The sequence below is a fragment of the Mytilus trossulus genome, chromosome 12 (genome assembly GCF_036588685.1).
Source record: "Mytilus trossulus isolate FHL-02 chromosome 12, PNRI_Mtr1.1.1.hap1, whole genome shotgun sequence".
NCBI classification, from domain to species: Eukaryota; Metazoa; Mollusca; class Bivalvia; order Mytilida; family Mytilidae; genus Mytilus; species Mytilus trossulus.
In genome coordinates, this window is record NC_086384.1 from 49,302,588 (window position 1) to 49,318,511 (window position 15,924).

The following is a 15,924-nucleotide window of genomic DNA, read 5'->3' on the forward strand; positions in this document are numbered from 1 at the left end:
AAACAATCGAAACACACGATTAATATGTGATTTTCTCGTACATGAAGGATGAACAACTTTATAAGTAATCTAATCATTCTATGTATGTAATCTTTTCTATGATCGTTAAAAATAAATCTTCTAAAGGTTACACATTGATGATAAGACAAATGTATATACGCATGCATAATCGACATCGAAAATGAATGTGTATAGGAAGAACAGGATTACAACTACCATGCATCAAAGGTGGGGTCGAGGGAAAGGGGGGGGGGGTCAATCTATACATCTTTTAGATTCGCTACTTATCTTATAAAGTGTATACCGAATTAAAATATTGTAAAAAATAAGAAAACAGGGACACCCGCGAATTCGGATTATGTGAGTTTGATTATGTTTATTATGAACATTCTCATTGATATTTTTAAAAAAGCGACACTGAAAGATTCAAATTCATAGTGTTTTGAACTATTTGAATCAATCTGCATTTGACAAAAGTTAGAAGGTTTGACTGTAACACATACAAGTATGGAACACAGATCTAACGATTTCCACCCCCCCCCACCCTTATTTGCCATATGTTCATTGCCCTTGCGCTTGACCTCATTTCTATATTATTTTTCTTTCGGCCACAGACCTTCATCATACATTGAATTGCGACCGATTAAGCATTTATGACATGTCAGTGCGTACATTTAAATTTATTTAATATGTCTTCTTTTTACTATTGAAAAAACACCTCAAGTGAAGTTGTTTGCTATGTCCGATCCGGTTCGTGAAATTTGAAATTTTCAGTTGTTACACTTTTTTTTTAATTCAAGAACGGTGTAATTTTGTTTGGAATTCTTGATTGTTTTTAGCTCACTTGACCCAACAGGAAAAGTGGATTTTTTGTCATCACTTGGCACCATTGACCGTCGTTCATTATCATGGCTTTCAATACATTTTTTTACAAAATGTTCACATAAAAAATTACTAGGATGCATTTAACAAACCTTATTTAAAATCCTATGTCTTTTTTAACTAAAATTAGGGTATCTAGTTTTGAAAAGTTTACTGTGACCCCGCTTGTCAATCAATATGGCCTTCCTTCATGACGCAAAGAAATAAACAAAGGAGGGCATGCAAGTGCATGATGTCAATTATGTAAAAACAGCTGTAGACATAGACATTTCTAAAGGGCCAGCAGGTGATTATCTTCAAAATGTCGAGCTCTACCATTTGTCCATTTACTATAAAATTCTCAAATACGTTTTTAAAGGAGTTATTGCATTGCCCTTAAAGACGAATTTGAACTTTCTTTTATAAATTTCTATCAATTATTTTCAAACATAGATATATAAAAGTCATATAGCAAAAATGACTTAGGAAGTCAAGAAGATATACAAATAAATCGACTGGGCCGATATCCTAATAAAACTTATTGACCTTTAATTAAGAGTTTTTTCTCCATTTCATTGCGTTTTTACACGCCCGTCACAATTTTGACAGGACGTATTATTGTATACATCCGTCTGTCCGTCCGTCTGTCCTTCCTTCCATTCGTCCGTTCCTCCATTTATCAGTCATTCTGTCCGTCATTCTATCTATCCGTGTATCCTTCTGTCCAGCGTAAACATGTAGCACCGTAATTTGAGAACAGCTTATCTAGTTTTCATGAAACTTAACAAAGTTATTCCTTGAAATGGTCAAACGATCTGTAAACCTTTCAGTGAAAATCAAAATAAATCGTTTTGAGTTACAGAACTTAATAAGTAAATCAGGAGTGTGTTTTGTTAACATGTCACGCCATATCTCAAAACGATTTATCATTATTTCATCAAACTTTACACACTTCTTAAAAATATAAATGTAAAATTCTGCATACTATTTAATGATGATTTGAATTTTTTTATTAAGCGTTATTTAGGGGTTTTTTTGTTAAAAAAAAAAGGGGGTCACATATTGCGATGCATCTCAAAACCTATAAAAAAAAAATATTATAATGTTAATGTTAAAAAAAACAATTAGATATCAGTGTTTGCTATTGAGTATTTATATTCCATTTAAAATTAGTTTGAAGATCAGTGAAACAACGGATACGCCTTTCATTAGGAACATGTGTAGTACTATAATTTTCTATGTAAATAAATGTTAACACGCCAAGTTTACTTTATAATAAATATATCTTTAAATTCTTTCGAAAGACAATGTTCAGATCCGTCTTAACGTTGCTTTTCATAAATTGTTGGTTAAAAAATATATAAAAAAACGGTTGACATATATATATATATATAGACGAAACTGGGTGATTGTGTAGAAACAACAATGACGAAACCGGTGTATTTTACTTTGACATGACCCATTTCTTTCGTTCCATTCACAGATATACAAGTATTGAGATGCTCATAATGACTAGTTTTGCAATCTCCGTGTCAACGTCTATCTTCCCGTACATTTCTTTCCGTACAATGTGAACACTTTAATGATAAATTAAACAAATTCGAGACAAGGTTCACTCAATTCGTAATTTTGATGTGCATTTTTACTTATTACTCCGTAAATATTGAACGGTTGTAGAAAATATTGCATATCACAATAGAAAATAGTTGTATATGTATATATATTCTTCGATATCATAAACAAAATAAGAATATAAGAAGAAACCTATCTGTCTTCTGTCTATTGATGTTCCGTCATTGTCATTAGATACCATCGAGTCCGATCAAATATTGCCGGTGTGGTTAAGACACAGTGATGAATGTTAATCGACAAATAAAACGTGACACACTTCAAAACAATAGACGTAAGAAAAGGAAATGAAAACTTCATTTATATTCATTTGCATAGATGACGTTTTTATTTCAAGATCTAATCAGATATAGACTTCATCTTGCCTATCTACCTTTAATGGTTAATTGCAGTAAATGTTGATAAAGAGATCAGCGGTACATTTATACCCGAGAAGAGTGTTTAAAAAGGCATAGAATAGCAAGAGTAAAAGGTATACGATACACGTTGACAAAAGTAAGTATTGCGACTTCTAACGAAATTTTGACTCAACATTGTTGTATTTTCTTACATCTTATGTTCCAATGTACCGTTGAATTGTCTAGTTGCTTTGTTCTCAGCTCTTTACATTCGTCCTCCATATTTTGGCCACCAAGTCTTTTCACAGCCTATGCTATTGGAAAGAAATGATAGTTTGTCTTTGACAGACAATATGAATGCAATAAATACAGGATAATAACGGACATGCGATATGTTTTTGTCCTCAACTGAAATGTGTTTATTTTCTAAATTCAAAATGTTTTGTTGTACATTATTCAAGATAGACTTCTGTCAACTTTTCTAATTTTTGATATATCAGTTTTTTACACAGACTGTTTTGCTGACTTTCTTTTTGCTGTAACACTGTCCATTTTTGTTCGTTCGAACTGAACTGACCGAAATGTCTCGAGTTACAAAATGTAGAGGAGTTTTCTAAACATTTATGACCAAGGGACTCTCACTATTGTAAATAAATATACTTCTTTTATTTATTATTATTATTTCAAATCTCGATAAACTAGGAGGTAATATCAAAGGTAAAAAAGGGTCTTGATATTCTGGTATTGATATTCTAAACAGAGATTCAGTGCTACGTCATTGGGTCATAAGGTCAATTTGAAGAACCGTTATATGCCGATAATATTTGATTTCTATGTTCACAGTGTTACATCACAAGCCTACTTTCATCGAAATGAAGACAAAAATAAGTATCATAGGTCATGTCACTAAGGACTTGATTGAATATCAATGCATGTACTGTAATATTACAGCACACCCCAGATGAGACCATAAAAGTTTGAAATATCTGTCATATTTGATTTTTGCAAATTAATATAAAAATAGATAAGGCTGTAAGTTTTTTGTATTAATTTTTTATTTTAAGTCGGGGCTTTTATTATCGAGCAGTATATGTTTTTCTAATGTTAAAGAGCGATATGTTTTTTTTTAATATTTGCTTCATTATACATAGTGGATAGTTCTCCCGTTGCGAGTTATACCGTATCTCGTTATCTGTCTAATCACTATGACATATATAGATTCTTACACTGCAACAAGTTTATTACGATATTTCTCCACTCGAGACAGTTAAATTTTATTATTTAAAGCGCGAGGCTTGCCGAGCCCTTTAAATAATAAAATTTAACTGTCGAGAGTGGAGAAAATATCGTAATACACGTGTTAAAGTGTCGGAATCTGTTTCTCTAATGCTTTTCATCGTTCTTTTTCAAAGATTTTCAGAAAATTGTGCTCTTTATATGCGACGTCATCAGGCAAGGTCGTCTTTTTTCATAATGTCACAATAGAAAAATTGAGAAGAAAACAAAACATTTCGACGTCTTAATCAAATTTCGACTAATCATTTGCCGAGAACAGATTTTTCACTAGTGAGGAGAACTTTTTTTCTCACACCGGTCAGGAAATGTGAAAATAGCACAAAAATTAGAGAAATATAGAACACAAATTATGTAAAGTAACATTTTCTTGGCAGGCACATATAGACTTGATTGATAGTCTACCATATAGATGGATATAACTTAATTTCAAAACATAAATGAAACAATGTGTGAACCACGGTTCAACGAGATGATGTCTCTAATTGAAACTCACAAAGTAAAACACCGCCCAGTTAACTGTCCTTAAATGGATGTTTGACTGACAACTTATTTGAACAAATTGGAAAGTTTACAAAAATACACTTTTTACTTAGTCACAACTAAGTTTATAGTAATAAATGGCAATAATCGATGAGTATGTCCCTTGTTCTACTCTCAAAATACGGTGCACAATTTCAATGTTATTTGCAATCAAAAAATGTCCGTCGTTCACAATGTTCATAACGAATTATTTCATGTTTATGTCATCATAATCTACTAATAAGTTCAAATATAATGTTCTCACCCCGCTGATATCATCCCAAGCAGTACAAAATGACACATTATTTATCTTTCCATCTTCAAAATCGCCATTATGGGCTAGCTGGTTTCTGTAATACTTGATTCTTGCTACGTCAGCTGTTGGTGTTATATCAGTTCTCGGTGGTAACTGGTCATATCCACCGGTAGGTTGAGAAAGATTTGTCAGGTTCCGGAGTAATACTACCATTAAAGTTATATCAAAAGTCTCAGAACCTGTGAATGCAATGCATGACTACAATTATTTTTATGTTCAACATAAACACGTTTCCGTATATCTTAGTATTTCAGTTGATGAATTTGAGAATATTGATGAAAACCATTTATAAATTGATTTTAAATGATGACACACAACATGATGAAGTAAAATGAATAAATTAAATATGTTATACTATACTTAGTTTTTTTTCGCGGGTACTTATTTTTGCGAATTGTGTTTTTTAAGCACGTTCACGGGTATTTATTTTAGCGATTTTATAATTTTTGCCTTTCACTTGAAAGATTTGATTTGAATTCGCGTGTATTTTTTTCGCGATAATAAACCAACCGCGAAAATCTTGAAAATTAGTACAATTACAGTATTCAAAAGAATAATATTTTTTTTAAAGAGATATAAATAAAAGGAGATTTGAGGTAGACGTCAATGACAGCAATTTAAAGATGTACAGTGTACATGCATATATTCTTTTATTAATTTCATAATTATGAAATATGAAAATAAAACTATGATAAATATTGGTAAAGTATATTTACCTACCATTACATGGAAACAGTAATTTCCATTGAGCTGCAGTAATGATACGTTTTGATTTCAAGTCTTTCAATTTTGTATATTCACTTCTTTTAATAGAGGCATTTAAGCAAGAAGGGTGAAATTCTTTATCAAATAGTGCACGTACAGCCCTCGGTGAAATTCCATTCAACAACAGTTGCATTCTCAAAAAATTTTCTTCTTCCTGTGAAACATGTGTAGTTGCCATCGTGTTATTTAACAGCTCTTGGGCTGATTCTAATCTGTCGTGTTGTCTGCTAATACCAGGTTTTCACGTTTCCTACATCAGGTAATGATTGTTTCGTCTCTTTTGTTGTTTTAATTTCCAGCATACAATGATGCGTTAACTTAATAACTTGGTAAGAAGTCCGACTATACACTGCTCAACAGACCGGTATTTCGAGTTGTCCAGTGATATAAAATGTGAAATGATTTTTCCTCCTTGTCTCGAAAGTCTTATTGTTGAACTTCTTGAAATTTAGGATTCCAGCTGCTAGCTGTCTGTAAATTGAAAAAAAGGTATTTTTTTAACTGTTACCTTTGGCTTTCTGCCATTTAAACACTTACAAATTCACTAAATGACATACAATCACTATATCATCATGAATTTGTACATCAAAATGTATATAGACAACCCTTAATATTCAATAGTAAATTTCATACTAAATGTTTTGACAGCAGATAGGAAAAAAGATAACTTTATATTACTTTTAGACGCAAGTTTGCATCGAAATTTTAGGTGAAATTTCAAATTTTGTTATCAATTCATTGATCCTAGGAATTTGAACAGACAGATTTTTTAAAGGTATTTGACCGACATAACATCGACCCAGTGAGTAAGCACATCATAATATATAATGGCAAACGTGGAACTTAAAGTTATGAGAAAGCAATAGAAATAAGCAACCGAGATGACAGATAATCGCAAATGATTCATTTTCTTTCATCAGAACAAAACTGCAGTAGAGTTCAGGATTTGGTTTATTATTTTGGAATGGGTTTAACTAAGAATAAAAAAAAAACAGCTGGTGTAAGACATCATTTCAGCTTAAGACAATTTTAGAAGTGACAATACAATGTAATCATATCATGGAGCTTAAATTAATATATATTATCATACTAAAAGATGTTTCTCACTCAGAATTGTATCTTTAATCTAAATATCATTAGATTTTTGGTATGATTTGTCTAAAAATAAGCAATCCTTTGCTTTGTCAAATACCATAAGGTAGCAATACACAGTTAACAAAAACAATTAAAATTGACACTCTTATTTTTTTAAAACCCTGTACTATACATAAGGCTTAATATTTATGGTATGCATGTATATATCTGTAACACTCAGAAACGTGTCCTTCCCCCCAAACGTGTCCGATTCCCCCAAACATGTCTAGTTGAAAACTACGCCAAAGCGTGTCATTTGTATAAACGCCCAAACGTGTCCATTTCTCAACTAACCCCCAAACGTGTCCAATCCCCAAAACTTGTCCATATCAAGCGTTATTTGGTGATTGCTGTTTCATTAACGTATACTTATTTTACCATTTAAATAAAAATATACATATCGCACGTAACGTTAGTACTTTATCAAACCGTAAGAATTAAACTGGGTTAAAGTGGGGGCGTCATTTCGGCTATATCGTATGTAAATTGTAAGCAAACATGTTGAGTTAAACTGTACAGTTAACGGATCAAAGTGTCCCTTTCTCTGCGCGTTAAAACTTTAATATTCTCTCTAATTATGCATGAAATATTGACAACTGGACAATTCGCAACAGTTTAAAGTTATTTATTCAGTAGAACTGAAAAAACATTAAAACTTCTATGTTTTCTCTAATTTGCATGAAATACTTGCAACTGGACAATACGCAACTATCAGTAAAAAGTTTATCTTAACAATAGAACAGTAAAAACATTAAAACATATATGTTCAAATGTAAAAAAAATAAAAACAGGTTGCCTATGTTCTCTCTAAATAAAACTGCAAAAACATTAAAACTTGTATGTTCTCTCTAAATATGCATGACATACTTGCAACTGGACAATACGCGATCATCAGTTTAAAGTTCAGTTTAAAGTTAATTTGTACAGTACAACTGTAAAAACATTAAAACTTGCAAAACTATTGTGCGCTCTAAATATGCATAAAGTACTTGCAACTGGACAATACGTAATCAACAGTCTAAAGTTTATTTATACACTACAAAATAAAGTTGCAATTAAAACCGACGTTAATCACATAACAGTCATATTCATAAAAAAAGAATCTATATAAAACTTATGCATGAAATATTTGGCAGTGGACGTTATGTTTCTTATCTGGTGTGTCCTTAGTGATGGTGGAAACCTAAAATTTATTAAAAAAACGGATAACCAGTTTATGTGATTTAATGAGCTTTTGAAATACACACAAACTATTGACAAAATGAAAGAAAATGCTGTTAAAAGCCCGCCGTGCAATATTCGGATAAATATAAAAGGCATCATCGGAGTTCATGTAAGTACAAAATAATTAACAAAGTTAACGATAAATTCAACTCCATGTGTATGTCAGCTCTAAATGAATATGAAATACCTGCAACTGGACAATAAGCAACTGCAGTCAAAGTTACTTAATAATAACAGATTAATTTTAACTTAATCTGATAAATGACAACTTCATCACGTGTGTCTCCCATCATAGAATTGCCGTTAACATTATCAGCGATTTTTTAATTAGGAGATGTATTAGCGCTAAAAGACGTGTGACGTTTTGACGTTAAATATTGGACACGTTTTTGGCGAATAACAATTATCGGACACGTTTGGGGGTTATGAAATCGGACACGTTTGGGGAATATTGTGCATTTCGGACACGCTTAGGGAGAAAAGACACGTTTGGGAGAATCGGACACGTTTGGGGGGAAGGACACGTTTGGGAGTGTTACATATCTATAGAAAGAGAATATTTCATAGATTTGAAATTTTAATGGTCATAATGGAAAAAAAAGTCCTCTTGGGTGTAACCATGTAAACAATCTGCATTTCTTTGATACAAAATATAGCAAAAAAGGGGGATGAACATGTCACAAAAGTCTCCAAAATTTGGTCCCAAGGAAAATTTAATCAATTACAGTGATACCTTTCTTAAAACAATAGGTTTATATCTATCAATTGGTTAAAAAAAAATCATATGCATTTCTGCATGTTTTTCCATAAAAATGAATTGAATTGAGCGCAAAATCTCTGTTGATAAACACTACAATAATCTATGAACCTATGGGCCTATGGGCGGTAAGAATAATGAAATACGGACTGTCAAACAGAAAAATGGCATATAAAACATGCTAAAATAATCTAAACGTTCATATAAACCCACTAAAACGGTATATCATTCTTCAAGTATCTAAACATTAAATTATTGAACAAAACCTCATATTTAACAAGAACTATCTTTAAAAAAGATATCCGACGTATTTAAATTTGAGTACAATTTAAAGCTATCATTTCGATAGCCTTCAGAAGCACAATGACTTAATGATGCAGGACCTCTTTAATAAAATCTCCATCTGAATGTAAATGCAAGAAATTCTTTACTAAATCTGGTTATATTAAGGCAATAATATATAAGAATATTGTAATGACACCTAAAAAAATTATTTGTCAAAAAATCTAGTGCAAATAAAAAGAAACAAATATACATTTACTACTGTTAACATTAAACTTAATTCATGGTTAACAAAGCTAGAAACTATTGGTAGTATAAGTAGTATCTTTCTGTTAACATTCACAAAAACCCCGCGGAAATCGCACATGCGTAGGTGCGTTCTAAAAGTCATTAACGTTCGTACAAAACAACATGATGAAGTAAAATGAATAAATTAAATATGTTATACTGTACTTAGTTTTTTTTCGCGGGTACTTATTTTTGCGAATTGTGTTTTTTAAGCACGTTCACGGGTATTTATTTTAGCGATTTTATAATTTTTGCCTTTCACTTGATAGATTTGATTTGAATTCGCGTGTATTTTTTTCGCGATAATAAACCAACCACGAAAATCTTGAAAATTAGTACAATTACAGTATTCAAAAGAATAATATTTTTTTAAAGATATATAAATAAAAGGAGATTTGAGGTAGACGTCAATGACAGCAATTTAAAGATGTACAGTGTACATGCATATATTCTTTTATTAAATTCAGAATTATGAAATATGAAAATAAAACTATGATAAACATTGGTAAAGTAAATTTACCTACCATTACATGGAAACAGTAATTTCCATTGAGCTGCAGTAATGATACGTTTTGATTTCAAGTCTTTCAATTTTGTATATTCACTTCTTTAAATAGAGGCATTTAAGCAAGAAGGATGAAATTCTTTATCAAATAGTGCACGTACAGCCCTCGGTGAAATTCCATTCAACAACAGTTGCATTCTCAAAAATTTGTTTTCTTCCTGTGAAACATGTGTAGTTGCCATCGTGTTATTTAACAGCTCTTAACAAAGCTAGAAACTATTGGTAGTATAAGTAGTATCTTTCATTCATCAAAACCCCGCGGAAATCTCACATGCGTAGGTGCGTTCTAAAAGTCATTAACGTTCGTACAAAAAAGTTTACATTAAAAATTATATAATTATATAATTGTCCCGAATAAACAGCTGTCATGGATGCAAAAAGCTATTGGAAAAACAATTATTTTAATAAAAATATGAATCTTTGAAAGATCTAGTTCAAATATTTATAGTTTTTCACTTGCTTTCCATCACGATATAATTTTCGAGACGTTTTTTCAAACACAACCAAATCACCCACCGTTACAGCATTTTGTCCAATCACAGAAAGGATTTTCGAGCATGCGTAGTCTGTAGCCATAGTGAAGCGTCCTTAAGTTCAAAGTGCACAAACCGAAAGTATACCGACTACGTCGTAAAAAATTCACAGGGGCCATAATGCGAAACTAAACTTCTAACTGTGTATTGCTATCTTAACTTGTTACCTTTATTGTCGTGAAAAACAACAATATCAACGTTTTACGGCCTGTAACGCGATGACGTTACCTTTATTTCGACGTTTTGGATTTGGAATGATGGTTACCGTAAAAACGGTCGGTGACCATATTTTTAATTTGAATCGTTAAAACGGAAATTTAAATATCAACATATATTTTTTTTCTAAGAAACATCTATGCAGTCGAATTAGAGATTTGACGATTCAAAGGCAGTTCACCGGTATACCACCATCTTGAATGACAGTAATTATTCAGAATGTTTCAGTGCTCAAATCATCAAATTTGGCGACAGATTTGCAATTTATTGGTTTAACTGTTTATGTATACAAAGAAAACTTGGTCATTCCTCGTATTATCAAAAATATTTTAACAAATACCAAGTATTTATGCCTCAATTAATTTTTCAAGTAAGCCACTAAAGTGGAGATATCTGTTTTACTACAAAATTTATACTGGACATATAAGGAAATTATCCTTTTTTATTTGTAGCTAGAAAACTAGTTCGGTGACACCCTTTTTTTGCTTTTTGTTTTCTTAAAATATATTACACAACCTATTTTCTCATATGTATTAGAAAAAATATGTGCATTTTCACGAACAATCTACGCAAATTTTGGCAATTTTGAACGACTCGTACCATGAAAAATAACATTTTATCATTTTTTTTTAAGTATAGTAAAATCTTCATTTTTGCAAGGTATTAGAAACATTTTTTCTTATACCCCTGAGCTTTTTGAAGACAGATTTAAGTAGTTTTTTCATCGATTTTAACGTGCTTTCTATACTAATGATCATTCGATCAGTAAAATTCAAATGATAATTTTGAAATAAATGCATTATTTTTACATTTACTGTTATTTGATCTCAATTCTTGAACCAAATTGTTTAGCTGATAAAGTAACTATGATAATTTTTATAATACTTTATTTATAACAAATAAAGTAATAATATGAGGCCTACATTACAGACGAATGCAGTCCTAATGTGTACAGCAAGCTAATTTGATAACCAGTCATTTGGACTGGTCAAAGTTAACCTTTGACCGGATTTAGGACTGCTCATACCAATCCTAGGACCAAAATCTAGTTAACTTAAAAAGCGGTCCTTGGACTGTTGTTATGTCTGCTAATACGTTAACTTGGAAACAGGTCCGCTATTGACAGGATTGTTTTAAGTTAACTTCGATCTAGTCCTGTCATAAGTCAACATAAGTTAACTTCGATACCAGTCCTACCGTAAAGTTAACATAAGCTTACTTCGGAACCAGTCCTGTATAAGGGGACGAAGTCTGTATGAATTACTTTCTGTAACTTATAAATCTGTTAAAAAAGAAACAGAAATACCGTAACGTTTCCAAATTTATTGTTCTGTTGTTAGGGATTTCACTTGTGACGTTATTTAACTGATGACGTCATGTTCAATGTAAACAAAAAAACGCAATACACCAAAACGTTAATTAATATCAAAGACAAAGAATTATTAAAAATGAAATATTGGTATTGTGTTCCTTGAGTTCCCATATTTTCCTAGACTAATCAATGTTTCACGACAACGAGACTGGACGAATAAAGTAGATTTCTGCGTTCTGCGCAAATGCGGGAATTAAAAAAGCTACAATCTTTTTTTAACGATTTTGATTTCATTAGTACAATGAAAATTCGATTTAAAAAAAAAATAAATTATAATTGATTTTTCTACTGTAATAATCTACTTTGTTCCCACATATTATAGTATTTGTTTTCTTAAAAAGAAATATCCCATATCTAAAGTAACTCTCAAATTAATTAGGTATATCTATTCAACTGATACAGTATCTGAGGTAAAAATATGAAAATGCCACATGATCACATGGAGGTTAGTATATCATAACAATACAAATCTGTTTTTTTTTGGCACTTTTCATTTTTTTCGCTGTTTAATAATTATCAATCGATTTAGCGACAGCAAACCCGGGTACAAACTAAACCAGAAAGAAACACGTCAATTATAGGAGGCAAACAAGAAAACAAACGAAACACTGGCTTGCAACAAAAAATAAACGTCAACACACAAAAAAAATGGACTATATGATAACAACTGAAATAATTCTAACATAATACAGGACAATCTAAGACAAATATGGAGGGCTAGGACAATCTACGACAAATATGGAGGGTTGAACCTGGTTTTATGACTTCTAGCCGAACCTCCCGCTAATCATGCAATAGTAGATAACCGCTAAAATGACAACCTTACTTGACAAAAATACAGTACAAACAAATGCAAGAACCTTCAGCACAGAGAACACATTAACGAATAGTATACTAGTTCGTTACAACATGTGAACCGCTGTATCACATGTATCATTCATATAGAGCATCAAAGTTTAGAATGTTCGACACTGAGTAAAGTAAATGTCATCTGCATTTAGTAAATCACAGATGACAGGGACATGTTCATTAACTGTACGGAAATATTTGACAGAAAGAAATGGTTTATATGATAAATCGAAGGTCAAGATATTATTATATCACATGATAAATCGAAGGTCAAGATATTATGATATCACATGATCATGTTAATTTGGTTATCAGGTTATCATGGAAATTCATGTGAATGAATAGATAAGTGTTATCTTTCTAAATAACACTCATTATTCACTATTAGTCCCCGAGGGTATCACCAGCCCAGTAGCCAGTACTTCGGTACTGGCATGAAAATACGGATTATTTTGTGTTATTCAAATTTGCCGTTACAAAATATTAGAAATTATTATTAATTAAGGAATGTATCTCCCTCATGCATAGCTCTGATTCCTTTCACGAATTTGGCTATACTTTTTGGACCTTTTGGATTATAGCTCTTCATCTTTTATATATGCTTTGGATTTCAAATATTTTGGCCACGAGCATCACTGAAGAGACATGTATTGTCGAAATGCGCATCTGGTGCAACAAAATTGGTACCGTTGATTTTATTACTACCACTGGGTCGATGCCTCTGCTGGTGGACTATTAGTCCCCGAGGGTATCACAAGCCCAGTAGCCAGTACTTCGGTACTGGCATGAAAATACGGATTATTTTGTGTTATTAAAATTTGCCGTTACAAAATATTAGAAATTATTATTAATTAAGGAATGTATCTCCCTCATGCAAAGCTCTGATTCCTTTCAAGAATTTGGCTATACTTATAGGAACAATCTTAGGACAGTTTCGATAAAAATGCCCAATTTCTAAAAATGTTATTATGTAACAAATATATTTTTATTGAAATGAATAAATGCCTTTTATTTACTCTCATTTATATTTTAGGCATTAAGCTTAATGCCTGCACAGTTTGTTTCATGATTTAAGACTTATGTCTAACATCATTTAGGCAATAGACTTACTGCCTAAGCGTTAGCTTATTGCTTAGGATTTAAGCGTAATGACTAATTTCAATTATTGCCGATCACATATACAGATTGTGCATACAAATATTCGAGGATTATAATGAAGTATAACGGACCAGAATAATTTGTGCAACACGTATCAAACCAATAATATAAGAAAATAAAAAATACAAAAAGCATTAAACATGAAGAAGACGCGTCTTAACCGTAAACAAAACTTCAATATTGTAGTGTGTTATGTACTGTTATTTTCAAATCCGTGTAGAAAAATAGCTTATTTTTCTTCATCTCTACAACACTTAAGTAAAGAAAAAAGAAGAGACTTCAGAACACATTTATTTTTAAATATGTAAGGTTTATTCCCTTAGATTGCTAAAGCGTCCAATACAAGTTTAACCACACAAAAAGGAATTGATGCAAATTACCTATAGGTGTATTTGTTCAAAAAACTATTTTCATTAAAAAGTATATCATACTTATCAGTCTGATTACTTCTCGTTGTTGATTTACGTCAAAATAAGTCTAACACATTTATTGTATATCCGTACCTGTGATTAATACAATTAATCGAAGGTTACTTTACGATAATTCCGCACAATGCATCAACTGCAATTATTATATTATAACTACATGTATTCAGAAATTACAGCCTACATGAGTTTTATAGATCATCAATGTTTGGCATGTAGACACGGATCAACGTGAATGTAATCTGCATTTCATAAATCTTATATGACGAGCACATGTTCATACGGTATAAGGAAGTACTTGAAATAAATAAATGATAAACATAATCAATCTAAGGTGAAGATATGATAATGTCACATGATCATGTAAATTCGGTTATCAGGTTATCATTGATACGATGACACGTGCTTTAATAGAATGGGGCTATGTTTCAAAGTTTGACATGTATGCTACTCAGCAATATGAATGTCAAATGCATGCTCGTGAATTTAACACGACGGTCAAGGGTCCAAATAGTATTGAGTATACAGGGAGATAAATGATTAATGAGATGAATCTACGGTGAATAAGTGATACAAAATCATGTAATCATAGATTATCGCTTGATTTCTAGAACAAATAATATTTTATTGTTAATAGTGAACAAAAAGATAAAACTTGCTACATAAAGTTCAAATGATAAGTATTCTGGAATTTCTTATTGGCAAAATATTTGTTAAATTTGAAGGTAAACTTTTTTCTACAAACTGTCGGCATACCTATACGAATGATTTTTGCATAATTTTGCTGACCTCTTCTCATTTTCACTTACGTCAGAGCTCCGTCAGACCCTTGTTAAAAACGAGAAAATCAAAGAAGCCAGGTCATTTATTTCATTACGGATATACTGATGATGTTCCATCCAATTAAAGGACATTGGCTAATATATTTATGTCCACGAATTTGACTCCAATTCTCAAATTTGATTTATAACATACTTAAACGTATAGTATCTAAATTTCTATCAGTCTAAATTAAACAGTTATCAATGCATGTACTCGATCAATAAATCAAAATTTCGTGTGTACTTAAGCCAACTACGAATAAAGAACGAGATGACCCGGAGATAAATAGATAGTGACCTTGTGTGGTTCGAATTGTCTAGATCTGTTTGATTTTATGTTATAGATTAACTGTATAAGAATACTGTTGTGGATTAAATCAGCAACAAAATGGTTCACCTTTTCCCATTTTCATTGTTGACATTCATTCCCTTTTAATGGATGAACACTACTAATACATACGCAACCGATCTCTAACAAAAGATTGAATTGAATTCATATGAATTCGGATTAAATTTCTTTGCTTATTTTGACAAAATAGAAATAATGTGGCTGCTAAAAGTGAATTACTATTTCAT

At 31.4% G+C, this 15,924-nt stretch overlaps 1 protein-coding gene across 1 annotated transcript in view; it reads right to left on the reverse strand.

Moving 5' to 3' along the window:
• Nucleotides 1-15,924, reverse strand: part of LOC134692754 (glycine amidinotransferase, mitochondrial-like) — a 647,170-nt gene that overhangs the window by 246,088 nt on the left and 385,158 nt on the right. The gene's annotated exons all lie outside the window — the stretch shown is intronic.